At 36.0% G+C, this 13471-nt stretch overlaps 1 pseudogene; it reads left to right on the top strand.

The window, feature by feature from the left end:
* The first annotated feature begins 9252 nt into the window (after nucleotides 1-9252).
* On the top strand, nucleotides 9253-10176 carry LOC101446744 (olfactory receptor 4P4-like; annotated as a pseudogene).
* Nucleotides 10177-13471: the final 3295 nt, after the last annotated feature.

The raw sequence follows: 13471 nt of genomic DNA, 5'->3' as shown, positions 1-13471 counted from the left end.
GATAATGAATCTTCAAACATCATACATACATTAATTCAAAATGGATCAAAATATCTATATAAAATATAAAAATATTTCTTTTAGAATGAAGCTTAGATGAATATCTTCCAGTCCATGGATTAAAGAGTTGCTAGATACAATATAAAACTATGATCAAGAAAAGAAAAGGCATGATAAAAGGATTTCAAGAACATGATGTTTTGCTATATGAACAAGATTATAAATAGGATGCAAAAGCAGTTGTATACTGGGAGAACATATTTGAAAAATTAGTTTTTAAAGAGCTTCTTATAAGAATATATAAAATATTCTACATATTAATAATAAAAATTGAACAACACAATTAAAATTGAACCAATGTTTGGTATAGATACTTCATTAAGGATGATTACACTTTGCAAATAATGTGAGAAATGATATTAGACATCATTAGTCATTATGTAAATACAAATGAGGGAAACGGATTTGGCCCAATGGATAGGGTATCTGCCTCCCACATGGGAGGTCCAAGGTTCAAACCCAGGGCCTCCTGATCTGTTTGATGAGCTGGTCCATGCACAGTGCTGATGCACTAAAGGAGTGCTATGCCATGCAGAGGTATCCCCCATGCCATGCCATGTAGGGGTATCCCCCACATAGGGGAGCCTCAAGCACAGGGAGTGCACCCCACAAGGAGGGCTGCCCATTGTGAAAAAAATACAGCCAGTCCAGGAATGGCACCACACACACAGAGAGCTGATGCAGCAAGATGACACAACAAAAAAATGAGACACAGATGCGGGGTGCTGCTGACAAGAATACAAGTGGACATAGGAGAACACACAGTGAATGGACACAGAGAGCAGACAACTGGGGTGGGGGGGATGGGGAAGGGGAGATAAATAAAAAATAAATAAATAAAATAAAAAACAAATGATATCTCTTCATGCCACTTTAAGGACAAAAAGTAAAGGTTGATCATATGAAGAGTTGTGAAGAGGTGGAAAAATAAGTATCTCATGTAATTTTTTTTTCAATCCTTAGGTAAAACAGGAAGACTCTAAAGAAGTGAATCTTGGTGTTTCCTTTTCCTCAAATATATTAGACTCTGGAAAAAACCTAGCTTGGTTTCCCTTGAAGGTAGGCAATTATAAATGAGAACCAATTGCTCTGGTTTTATTTCAGAGTGGTCACTTTTCCACTCCTCTGCTGGAAAAACAGGGAGAATTTTCTCTGAAATTCAGACAGGAAATTAGATGGGGCTCCTAGAGGTAAGACTCATGTTAAGTGTGGGGATGCCCCTAAGGCTTGGCCACCTGGAAATTTTGTCTCTCAAGCTAGCCTATGCTTTTTGAATCCAGCGATTTGTCAGTTTTCCTTCAGTTTTCCTTCCCAAGGCTGACTACACCTGTGGTTTGTGCTCCAGGTAAATGTGATAGTTTTTACCTGCCTATTTCTCCAGTTCTCCAGAAGGTAGTTTCCCCTGGAAGCCCCCTTCTCTGAAGGATCTCCAGATTTGTTGGCAAGCAGTTTTTCAGCTTTTTTTTCTTGCTGAGAGGGTGGAAGATATAACTATCCAGGCTGTTTACATGTCAGAAGAGAACTCATTTCATTATCATTCAATTTTAGGTATTTAAAACTTTTCTAGTATTGTTTATTTCTTAAATAAGATCTTTAACAGAATATCCTTTTAATATCCATATATATATAATCATTTACTGTTAACCTCTATTTTAAATCCATAGTTGTTTACATATACATACATATATATTTACAGGCATACATACATATCTTTAAAACAGGCACAATAGATATCTTGTAGATTCTGTTTCTCTGGAGAACCCTATCTAATAAATAGAGTTTATTGGGTTCCTAGGTGAGGAATAGTGAAAATGCATGAATAAAGAAAAAATCATATAAAATATACAAATATTAGGTATCTTACATGGATCAATGTGAATAGTCTGCTATCAATAAAGGGTAAGATGAACACAGCACTCATCCATTTATATTCTACTGACATTGCCCTCCTCTCCTGCCCCAGGGGGATATAAAGACAAACATCAAAAACAAAAGCTAATACAAGAAAATATTGATTATGCCTTGTAGATTTTCCTAATTCTAACTATTACCCTCAAACTCACTGATACCTAGTAGCTCAAAACACTCTACATCACATTATATTTGCAAATGGGTATAATTACATGTATATAAATGTCTTCCCATCTTCATCAAAATAGCAATAATTTTGTGTTACTGAGGAAAATCTTACTTCTCTTTTGAAACTGTATTAAATCATTAATGCAGTTAGATGGTAAACAACAAATCAATACCCTTAATTATATTTAGCATTCCATGTAAACAACAGAAAATATAATCTTTAAGGAAACTAGGACAGAGGACAGATGGAAAAATAAATATCATAATATTTCATTAGTGCCATAACATAAAAGTATTTCTGAACATTTTATCTGATGGTGCTGAACAAGTGAAAGCAAGAGTTTATGTCACCATGATACTATTGGCTTTAATTCTGTAATTATAAGAACATTTACTTGGCTGATACAAAAACCCCTTGAGAGCTTTGCACTCTGTGCATTTTAATTTAGGGTTTTCCCAGCAAGGGTTTTTAAACATATTCTTTCAATGAAATATTCATATAAGAGTACAAAGCTTTCCATATCAGTTTGCTAGTTTCATAGCAAAATCCAGAAACATACAAGGACCACCTTGACTTTCCAAAGAATAGTGCATTGTGGCAGAAGATGAGGTGAACATGGTGGTTGGTATTCAATTACAAAATGTGTTTTGGAATAAAATCATTGGGAATTCAAATACTTCTTTGTCTTATATAACTTTGGACCTTAGTATTTCCAAATTTCTAAGTTTATACTCCTTTGGAATATATTCCTGTTAACCATTTTCAGGAGAGGTCATTCAGAAAATCTGATTGGCAACTTGGGAACAAATTAAGGTTTTTAGCCTTATTTGTATTGGAGAGAAAATATTTAAGCATAGTGAAAAATATTTGAGCATTACAATCATTCAACAAGGCACAGATAGACTTTCCCTTCGTATTTGAGTAAATCTGGACTTGGATTGTATAAAATAATATATAAATCAATAATGTAAATATCCTCCAATAAACTATTGGGGTAGTAATAAGCCTTCACCAGGTCATACTGAAAACATGTAATGGGCATATGTAAGATATCTAATAGTGTCTGGAGTATCGTATGACTTAATTTGTGGTATTCAAACATTTCACTCTAAATGCATAAAAGAGTTAAGCTTATGAATTTCACTTTCACAATATTTTCTTTATAATAGATGAGATAAATAGATATATTTGCCATTGTTGGGATGAGACAATGTTGAGACACAATAGATTAGCATAAAACTGACTGAATCTTCTAAATTGTTCTTCTTGTTGGAATATAGTTTTTCAAAGTATCCTCTTATGATAGTCTTTATTTCTGTGGATCAGTGGTGATATCCCCTTTCTCATTTCCTATTTTGGGTATTTGGATCTTCTCTCTCTTTTCTTTGTTAGTCTAATTAAGGGTTTGTCAATTTCACTGATCTTCTCAAAGAACCAGCTTTTTGTTTTATTTTTTTCAAGCACTTTCTTATTTTCTATTTTATTTAGCTCTGCTCTGATCTTTGTTATTTCTTTCTTTCTTCTTCCTTTGGGATGATTTTGTTATATTTTTACTAACTCCTCCAAGAATGCAGTTAGTTCTTCAATTTTAGGTCTTCCTTTTTTTTAAGGTATGAATCTATGGCTATGAATTTCCCTCTCAGTACAGCTTTTGCTGCATCCTATAAGTTTTGATATGTTGTGTTATCATTTTCATTAGTTTTTAGGTAGTTATTAATTTCTTTTGAGATTTCCTCCTTGACCCATTGTTTTCCTAAGAGTATGTTGTTTAGTTTCCATATCTTGATGCCAAATATGGGTCTCTGTTCCTTGCAGATTTCCAGCTTCATTCCACTGTGGTCAGAGAAATTATTTTGTATGATTTCAATCTTTCTGAATTCATTGAGATTTTCTCTGTGGCCTAGCATGTGGTCTATCTTGAAAAATGATCCATGTGCACTTGAGAAGAATGTATATCCTGCTGTATTTGGTTGTAATGTTCAGTATATGTCTATTAGGTTCAGGTCCTCTACTGTATTGTTCAAAGTCTTTGTTTCTTTATTGATTCTCTGTTGAGATGTTCTGTCCAATGGTGATAATGGTGCATTAAAGTCCCCCAATATAATTGTAGAGGCATCTATTCCTTCACTTAGTTTTCTCAATATCTGCCTCATGTGTTTGGAGGCACCCTTGTTAGGGTCATATTGTTAATGATTGTTCTTTCTCCTTAAAAGATTATCCCTTTCACTAATATGTAGTGTCCATCTTTGTCTCTCACAGTAGTTTTGTATTTAAAGAAAATTTTGTCTGATATTAAAATAGCTACACCTGCCCTTTTTTGGTTATTGTTTGCCTGTAAGATTGTTTTCCAGCTGTTCACTTTCAACATCCTTGTATCCATGGAACCAAGATGAGTTTCTTGTAGACAACATACAGGTGGGTCATATTTCCTTATCCATTCTTCCAATCTGTGCCTCTTATCAGATGAGTTTAATCCTTTGATATTCAGTGTTATTATGTTCAAAGAATTACTTATATTAGCCATATTTTCTTTGGATTTGTGTTTATCATGTGTTGATTTTTTTTTCTTTTTGTCTTTTTAGTTGTTCTTATACTCTCCTCAAACTCTGTCTCTCCTGTTTTTTTCCTTTCCTCTTGCAAAACTTCCTTTAGTATTTCTTGAAGGGCAGGTTTCTTGTTGGTGTACTCTCTTAGTTTCTGTTTATTTGTGAATATTTTGAACTCTCCATTATTTTTGAATGTTAGCTTTGCTTGATAGAGTATTTTTGGTTGGAGTTATTTTTTCTTTTACTACCTAGACTATGTCATATCACTGCCTTCTTGACTCAATGGTTTTAAATGAGAAGTCAGCACTTAATCTTATGGAATCTCCTCTGAATGTGATGGTTCTCTTTTCTCTTGCCGCTTTTAGTATTTTCTCTTTGTCTTGAGCATTTGATAATTTGACAAGGGTATGTCTTGGGGTAGGCCTGTTGGGATTTATGTTATTTGGGGTGTGTTGTTCTTCCTGGATATGTGTATATCTCTCTCACATTATGTTTGGGAAGTTTTCAACCATTATTTCCTCAAACACACCTTCTGCCCCCTTCCCCTTCTCTTCTCCTTCTGGGATGCCTATAATGTATATGTTTGTGCCTTTTGTGTTGTCATTCAGGTCCCCAACTCCTTGTTGGATTTTTCTACCTTTTTATTGATTAATTCTATTATCTATTTGATTTCAGATATACTGTATTCCATGTTACTAATTCTTTCCTCTGCTTCTTCAAATCTGTTGTTTGCTGAAAGTGTGTTTTTGATTTCTGGGATTATGCGGTTCTTCACCATCATATCCATTATCTTTTTGTGTATGATTACAATTTCTTCTGTATGTATTAATATCCTTAATCTCTTCCTTCACTTCATTAAATTGTTCTATGATCTATGATTTACCACTTTTACTGAACCTGTGGTTGGTGCTGGGGTTGGTGTATGCTCAGGAGACTTCAATCTCTGGATTGGCCAAGTGCCTGTTGGGCCCTGAGCCTCAGCAGAGTTGCAGCTCCTATTCTCCAGTTTATTGGGCTTGCATAGTTGGCTAACAGGGAAGGGAAGGTAGTCAACCATCACACCAGAGAACCAAGAGTGCCTACAACTCCAAGTAGGAGAATTGCATCCATCAACCATGGATCTAAGCTCCCTCTTGATATAGAGGTGGAGTGGACATCACCAGCCCAGGGTCCACAGGATGGAGGAACAAAATATTGAATAGAGTGAACTTACTGGTATTCTACGATAGAGAAATTGTGACTGATAATGGAAGAAACTGTAGCATTGATCTGGAGAAAGGGGCCAAGGTAGTTGCTAAGGGCAGGGAGAGGGAAGTAGAGATGTGATGTGGGGACATTGTTGGGACATGGAGTTACACTAAACGATATGGCAGGGACAGATATGGGACATTATATATCCTGCCATAATCTAACTGAATGTACTGTGAGAGAGTATAAACTATGTAAACTATAATCCATATGGTTCAGCAGTGTTCCAAAATGTATTTACCAAATGCAATGAATGTGCCTCAATGATGCGGGAGGTTGTTGATTAGGAAGGAGTGGGGGGGGGGGATTTGAGAACCTCTTATATTTTGCAATGTTACTTTTTTGTGTGATTTATGTAACTAAAAATACAATTTAATTTAAAAAAATATATATATAACTGATTGAGATTTTAAGTATTAGAATAAAATCAGAATTGAAATGACACAGGATGATTCCAGGAAATGTTTCAGCTTGATTTTGCTTTTTAAGAGGATTCCCAGTAATTAATCTCTGAGCAGTGCTTTTAAGAATCTTTACCTACTTATATCTGTTTTTCCTCAACTCATGTGGTATCGTTGTAGGTGAAGACTGGACCCAAATGCTTAGAAATCCTGTGGTTTCCATCAATATTACATAAATATTTTAAACCAAGAATTTGACTTTCTACAGTTTTAGTTTTCTGATTATTCTAGAATACATCTATAGTTTTAATGCAAATTTATTTCTAGAGAAATTATGTTCTTTAACTTAGATTAAGCAACATACACAGAGGACAGGTTACACACATGACAAGTTTTGATATCCTCAATTTATGAATATATGCTATGTTAGGCTGTATTTTGAGCCAAGAATACTTGTACCAATATCTATGTTTTATCTCATGCTTACTATTTATCTAATGTGAGTAACACAACTCTTACTTTTGTTAAAAATAACAGCAGAACAAATTAATTTTTGACAATGATGTAATCCCATTTTATTACATGGCTGTTTAACCTCAGGAAAACATTTTCAAGGAGCTGTTCTGATGACTTGATTTAAGTTAAAATAATAAGATTTTATCATACTATATTCTTTGCATGGGCTTCATTTCTTTTGGTCTTGCAATAAGGTAAATAGACCCAATATCATTGATTCCACTTGCCTGTTGGATAAGAAGTCTCAAAAGGAGGGGATTAATGCTAGCAATGAAGAACTATTAGGATATCCATAATTAGATACACATTTTTATGTTCCTTTGACTATAGTTCTGGACACTACATCATATTTTCTCATAATGTAAAATAAAAACCAAAAGCATCCCATTTAAAGTAAGAGATTTTTAGGCAAAAGATAACTTTTATAAGGTGGATATTTTTATAAGGGCCATAGGTGATGTTTTCAATAAATTAGCTCCCTCCTCCCAGATACACTTCATCTGTATGTCTGTATTCTTCTAAATTTATGTTGAAATGAGTAGGTAAATTTTCATCCCATTAATTCATACAATGTGGCAACAGAGAACAATTATCTTTCTAAGGTGTTTTTAAATGTAAATCCTCAAAAATGTACCTGTAACATAATTAGGAGAAAGGTGGAGCTTTTATTTAATAATGTCCCGTGTTCCTATATTCAGAAGTCTGGCAATTTCTGTATTTAATTCCCTATTTCCAGACAAAACATAAGAATTAAAGTCACTGAAAATATTAGCAATTTAATTAGATAATTTCTATGGTATGATTACAATTAAAAACAACAACTGAGGGAGTGCTGAGTTCCTAGCCAGGGGAGCTCTATCACAGTCCCTAAAGGAACAGCAACAATCCCCAAGTGCAATGGCAATGACCAATAAAGAATGAAGGTCCAACAATGAGCCTTTGACACTAATGACTATGCTTATGAGCCTGTACACCTGAAAAAAGAACAAGGCCTAGAGCTTCAAGGTGCCTAAGCGTTACCTCCTGAGAGGTTCCGTGTTGCTCAAATGAGGCCAGTCTCAAAGCTAAACTCAGCATGTAAATGGCGTTGCCTTCTCCCCAGTGTGGGACAGGACTCCCAGGATGAGCCTCCATGGTGCCGAGGGATTACCACCAAGTACCAGCTGATGATATAACTAGAAAATGACCTTGAATAAAAGGGCCAACTCAAGCCAGCAGAATATCTCAGTCTACATATAATGCCAGGATTTAAAAATGCTTTTTGACCTGAATCAAGGGGGAAATGGAAAGGACAAATGAGTTTATATGACTATGAGTCTCCAAAAAAAAAGCCAGGAGGTTATCAGAGCAGTTGCACTTATGCACACCTCAGCAGAGTCCCAGAGACAGATAAAGTAGATACAACCCTGAGTATTGGTTCTTCTGAGGGCCACAGAGACCCACAGGTTCTATGGTCATGGCAGATAGAGTTCAGTGCCATGTCAGTTGGCCCTTCTTTGGAGTTTGTGTTTCTGTGTGATGGAGCTGGACTCATGTGATCTTTTTTCACAAGCCTCTCCTGTTACTTTTATCATTGTATGTCTCCCCATGGCCCACTGGATGGAACATGGGAGAGTGTGGGCTATGATGTAGACCACTGACCATGAGGTGCAGCTGTGCTCTGAGATGTATTCACCAAATGCAATGAATGTCTCATGATGGTGGAGGTGATTGTTGCTATGGGGGGAGGAGTGGGGTGAAGGGGGTAGGGGTTATATGGGGACCTAATATTTTTTGAATGTAATATTAAAAAAATAAATAAAGACAAAAAAAAGAACCTTGATTTTTCTTTAATTTTCCAGAAAAAATATTTAGTTTTAGTGGAATATAGAATTCTAGGTTGGTTTGGTAATTTTGGATAAAGGATGTTAGGGGCAGATGGAGAAACACCTCAATTTTCTGAAGATGGAAAATGGCTGGGTACTTTTTGACCTGAGACTAACTCAGCATAGCACTGAAAAGCATGGAATCTGGCATAGGGTAAAGATTCATGTCTTAGACCTGCCACTATATATCTTAATGACATTATTAATTGAATCCTCCTATGCCTCCAATGTCCCATATATAAAATGAGTATAAGAATACTACCTACTTAGGCTTGGATTGTTATGGGAGTTAATGTAAATATTTATAAAATTAGAGGACTAAAATATGTTCTTATTAAACATCATTTGACATGACAAAACTGTCCTAATCTAAAAAGATTTTCAGTGATAAAGACCTATAATAAATCCACTATGATCAACATCATTTTTCAATTTGTAACTCACAGCAAGGATAAATATGCTATCACTTATTTACAAATCTGTATTATTTCTGATAAATTAAATTTCTATTGTGTACTCTTCACTCACATTTCCTCATGGAAAATCAGAACAATGTCACTGATTTGTCTTCTTGGGGCTATGGGAGAATAAAAGCAGAAAAAGCTATTGTTCTGCTTCTTATTCCTGTTCTGTTATTTGGCAGTCTTAATGGGGAACTTGATCATCTTACTCAACATTACCTGTAGTCATCTAATTGATAAACCAATGTGCTACTTCCTCTACCACCTCTTCCTCTTAGATTTCTCCCTCATCTCAGCAGTAGTTTCCCAGTTAATCAGAGACTTAGCTTTAGAGAGAGAGAGAAAAAAAAATCTCACATAAGAACTGATGACCCAGCTCTTCACTTCCACTTGGTTGTGGCTGTGGAAATACTAATCTTGGTGCCCATGGCTTTGACCACTATGTTGCCATTGTCAAGTCCCTGCACTACATGGTCATCATGAACCTGCAGAGATGCAATATGCTGATCATCATGACCTCGGGTGTGGGTTTTTTACACTTTATTGCTCTATTGCTCATGTTCCTCATTTTATATTTCTGTGGCCCCAATCTGATCAGTCACTACATATGTGATGTGAAGCCTCAAATCTGCAGAGATATTCATGTTATTAGTACCTTAGCTATTGTCAATTCAGAGATTGTGGTGATCGTAGTTTTTCTTCTTTTGGCTTCTTACATACTCATACAATCTTAGGGAATGCTCCCCTACAGTACCATGTAAAGCTCTCTCAACCTGTAGTTCTCACATAATGGTTGTAGCCTTATTTTTAGTGCCCTGTATCTATATTTAAATCCTTCCCACCGGTAGTGAAAACAAGGATAAAGTAATCTCTGCATTTTACAGGGTGATTTCCCCTATCCTGAATCATGTCGTCTATATACTGTGAAATGTGGAAATGAAAATTGCCTTGCAAATGACACCTTGGGAATTAAAGTTAATAAGGTTATACTCATTGTGATTTCCATGCTCTGTCCCTAGTGTAGCTATTATTAACATCATTGCAGAATGAAATTAAGCTTTCCTTGGAAGTTGTACTAAATGACTTCTGACATTACAAGAAGCTAAAAGTAAAAAGTATTATAATTCTTATAGAAACCTTCAGTTTAAAGGTCTAACTTGTTCCAGTTGTGATCACTTGAATTTTAGGAATGCAAGAATTGTCTCTCTAAAGGTTCTCTTTAATCCTGTCATGCCTGCCTCTTCATAAATTTACAAGGCAGACAATTTTCCTTGGAAAAAATAGAACTTTCTCTTCTGATAATCAGAAATCCCCCCAACATGCCTTGTGTCCAATTTGCCAGTCTTAGAGATGACTACATTGGGAAAAAATGCAATGATACAATATACAATAGATTTTCAGGTCAAGAATAACTGTGTGATCAATGATACAATATACAATAGATTTTCAGGTCAAGAATAACTGTGTGATGACTTTTCTATTCTTCTACTTTTTATTTTGTTTTCTTTTGCCTAGATGATTAAAACTGGCTATACTGCACCCCTCTACAATCTCCAGACTGTCTTAACTCTCAGTTCTAGTTTATTTTTTCTGCAATCTTCTCTACTTATGATACTTCTTCTCTTATATTTGAAAGTCATGGTTTACATATAATTCACATTATTTTTTCTGTTATGTGATCTAGGAGAATTTTTCATATTCATCAATAGACCAGAATTATAGGCATTTCATGGAGATATTGTGGGTTTGTTTCCAGGCCACCACAATAAAGCAAATATCACAGAAATTCAAGTCACACAAATTTTTTGGTTTCCCACTGAATGTAAAGTTTTACTTATGCACTTTTGTAGTCTATTAAGTGTGAAAAAACTTTATATCTGGAAAAGATGTATATATCTTAATTGAAATATTTTATTATTAAAATGCTAACCATCATTTGACCTTTCAGCAAGTCCTAAACTTTTTGCTTCTATTGGATCTTGCCTTGATGTTGATTGTTGCTTGTTGATCATGGTGGTGATTCCTGAAGGTTGTATAGCTGTGACAGTTGCTTAAAATGAAACAACAGTGAAGTTTGCTACATTGATTGACTCTTTCATGAGATTTCTCTTTAGCATATAAAGGTGTTTGATAGCATTTTACCCACAGTAGAACTTCTTTCAAATTCAAAGTAAATATTCTCAAACCCTGTCACTGCTTTGTAAAACAAGCTTATATAATATTCTAAATCATCTGTGGCCATTTCAACAATGTTTGCAATATCTTCACCAGTAGTAGATTGAATTTCAAGAAACCACTTTGTTTACTCATCTCTAAGAAACAACTCCTCATCCATTCCATTGAAGTATTATCATGAAATTACAGCCATATATTAATTTCCTCAGGATTCACTTATAATTCTATTATAATTTCTTTTTTCCACTACATCTGCAGTTACTACCTCCACAGAAATCTTGAACTCCTCAAAGTTATCCATGATGTTAGGAATTAACTTCTTCCAAACTCCTGTTAATGCTGATATTTGATCTCCTCCCATTAACCACAAATATGATTCATTTGTTAGAATGGTGCATCCTTTCCAGAAGGTTTTCAATTTACATTGTCTAGCTCCATCAGAGGAATCACTACCTATGACAGCGATAGCCATGTGAAATGTATTTGTTAAATAATAACACTGGAAAGCAAAAATTACTCCTGATCCATGGAATGCAAAATGGATGATGTATTAACAGGCAGGAAAATAAGTTAATCTCATTGTACATCACCATGAGAACTATTGGATGTCCAATTGTATTGCCAAAAAGCACTATCATTTAAAAAGATTCTTCTTTTCTGAAAATTATATCTCAACAGTGGACTTAAAATATTTGGGAAGTCATGCCTTAAAATATTTCCATTGTGTCAGTAATAAAATTGGTTTACTTTCTTTTCATTAATGTGTTCACTGTAGTTGTTGAGAAATAGGAAGGCATGACCCTGTAACCCCTATAAAGGCTTTCTAGACTGACTCCTCTTGCCTTTCACTTCTGTCGTTCCACTTGTTTAATAGAAAAACGTGACCCTGTACCCCTATAGGAACCTCCCTAATTGACCACTCTTGCTTTATGCTTTGTAAACCTGCTTGCACATTACAATAGAAAATTTGCCTGCCAGCTCAGCAACCCATTAACCAATGATTGAGAGCCATGCTAATTCTGCATAAGACCCTATATAAATCTGTGAAAACTGTTAAGACAAGGCTCAGAATTTGGAGATAAAGTCTCCTCTGGGCTCGCATATAATAAATCTGTTCCTCTGCCTCTCTCACTGCCGTTTGAGTTTTTCTGCCACTCAGAATTCCTGGATTTGCTGTAACATTTGTTTTCTTGGCCAGGAAACCTAACCAAGAATGCCTTTTGAGCATCCAGTTTGGGATTGGTGGGCACAACCAGTGAAAATCTCCACAGGAATGAGGTGGCACCACCTGTCCCCTTGATGGGGCCTCTTTTGGGAAAGATCCCTGTGTGCTTCTTTCTCTGACCCAGCCTGACTTGGTGGAGGTGGATTGAACAATGTAAGATGATGACAGAAAGGTAAGACCCTGGGGTTCTGAGTCCCAGTCAGGCCTATTTCCGAATGGAAGAGGAGACTGATCCCCTCCCCAAAACTTGAGATTTGAGATTCCAGGATAGTGTAGTCCCTTGGATGGAACTGTGTAACCTCTGAGTGATTGAGTGAGTGAATGGGGACTGCAGATGCTTGTCTCTGATGATCTAGTTTGTGGCTCCACGGCCTGGGCTATGGAGTCTGAGTGGGCCCCAACTTGTCCTCTGCAGCTACATCATACAGCATAATGCCTAATCCGTACTTCACAAGGACATTTTAGCTAAAATGAAACTAAGTTTTCATGAGAGACATAGGAGGGCATACGAGTGGCCTCATGAGAGGCACCCTTCCTTTGTTTGTCCTCCACCACTGGTTCACGGATGGAATCATCACAATCCAAACTCACGGTCTTAGATTGTATGTTAAAAATTTTCAAGAAAGTCTTTACCAGGGATTATGGTGTCCATGTGGCCCCTGGAACTCTCCAGACTTGGTACAAGTTGGTATTGCTCATATTTGGTATTGACTGGCCCTCAGAAGGAACCCTAGTGGTAACCAAGGTTTATGCAGTTTAGTGTACAGTCACTGGGACCCCTGGCCATCCTGATCAGTTTCCCTACATCGCTTCCTGGTTAGAAATTGCTTGAACTCTGGCCCCTTGGGTTCAATTCTGTGTTAAAGAAAGGGTCAGAGTAGGATCTTGGTAGCC

Source organism: Dasypus novemcinctus, chromosome 10 (assembly GCF_030445035.2).
Source record: "Dasypus novemcinctus isolate mDasNov1 chromosome 10, mDasNov1.1.hap2, whole genome shotgun sequence".
Classification (NCBI taxonomy): Eukaryota; Metazoa; Chordata; class Mammalia; order Cingulata; family Dasypodidae; genus Dasypus; species Dasypus novemcinctus.
The sequence above is the reverse complement of the archived record's forward strand: the minus strand, read 5'-3'. Positions and strand labels throughout refer to the sequence as shown.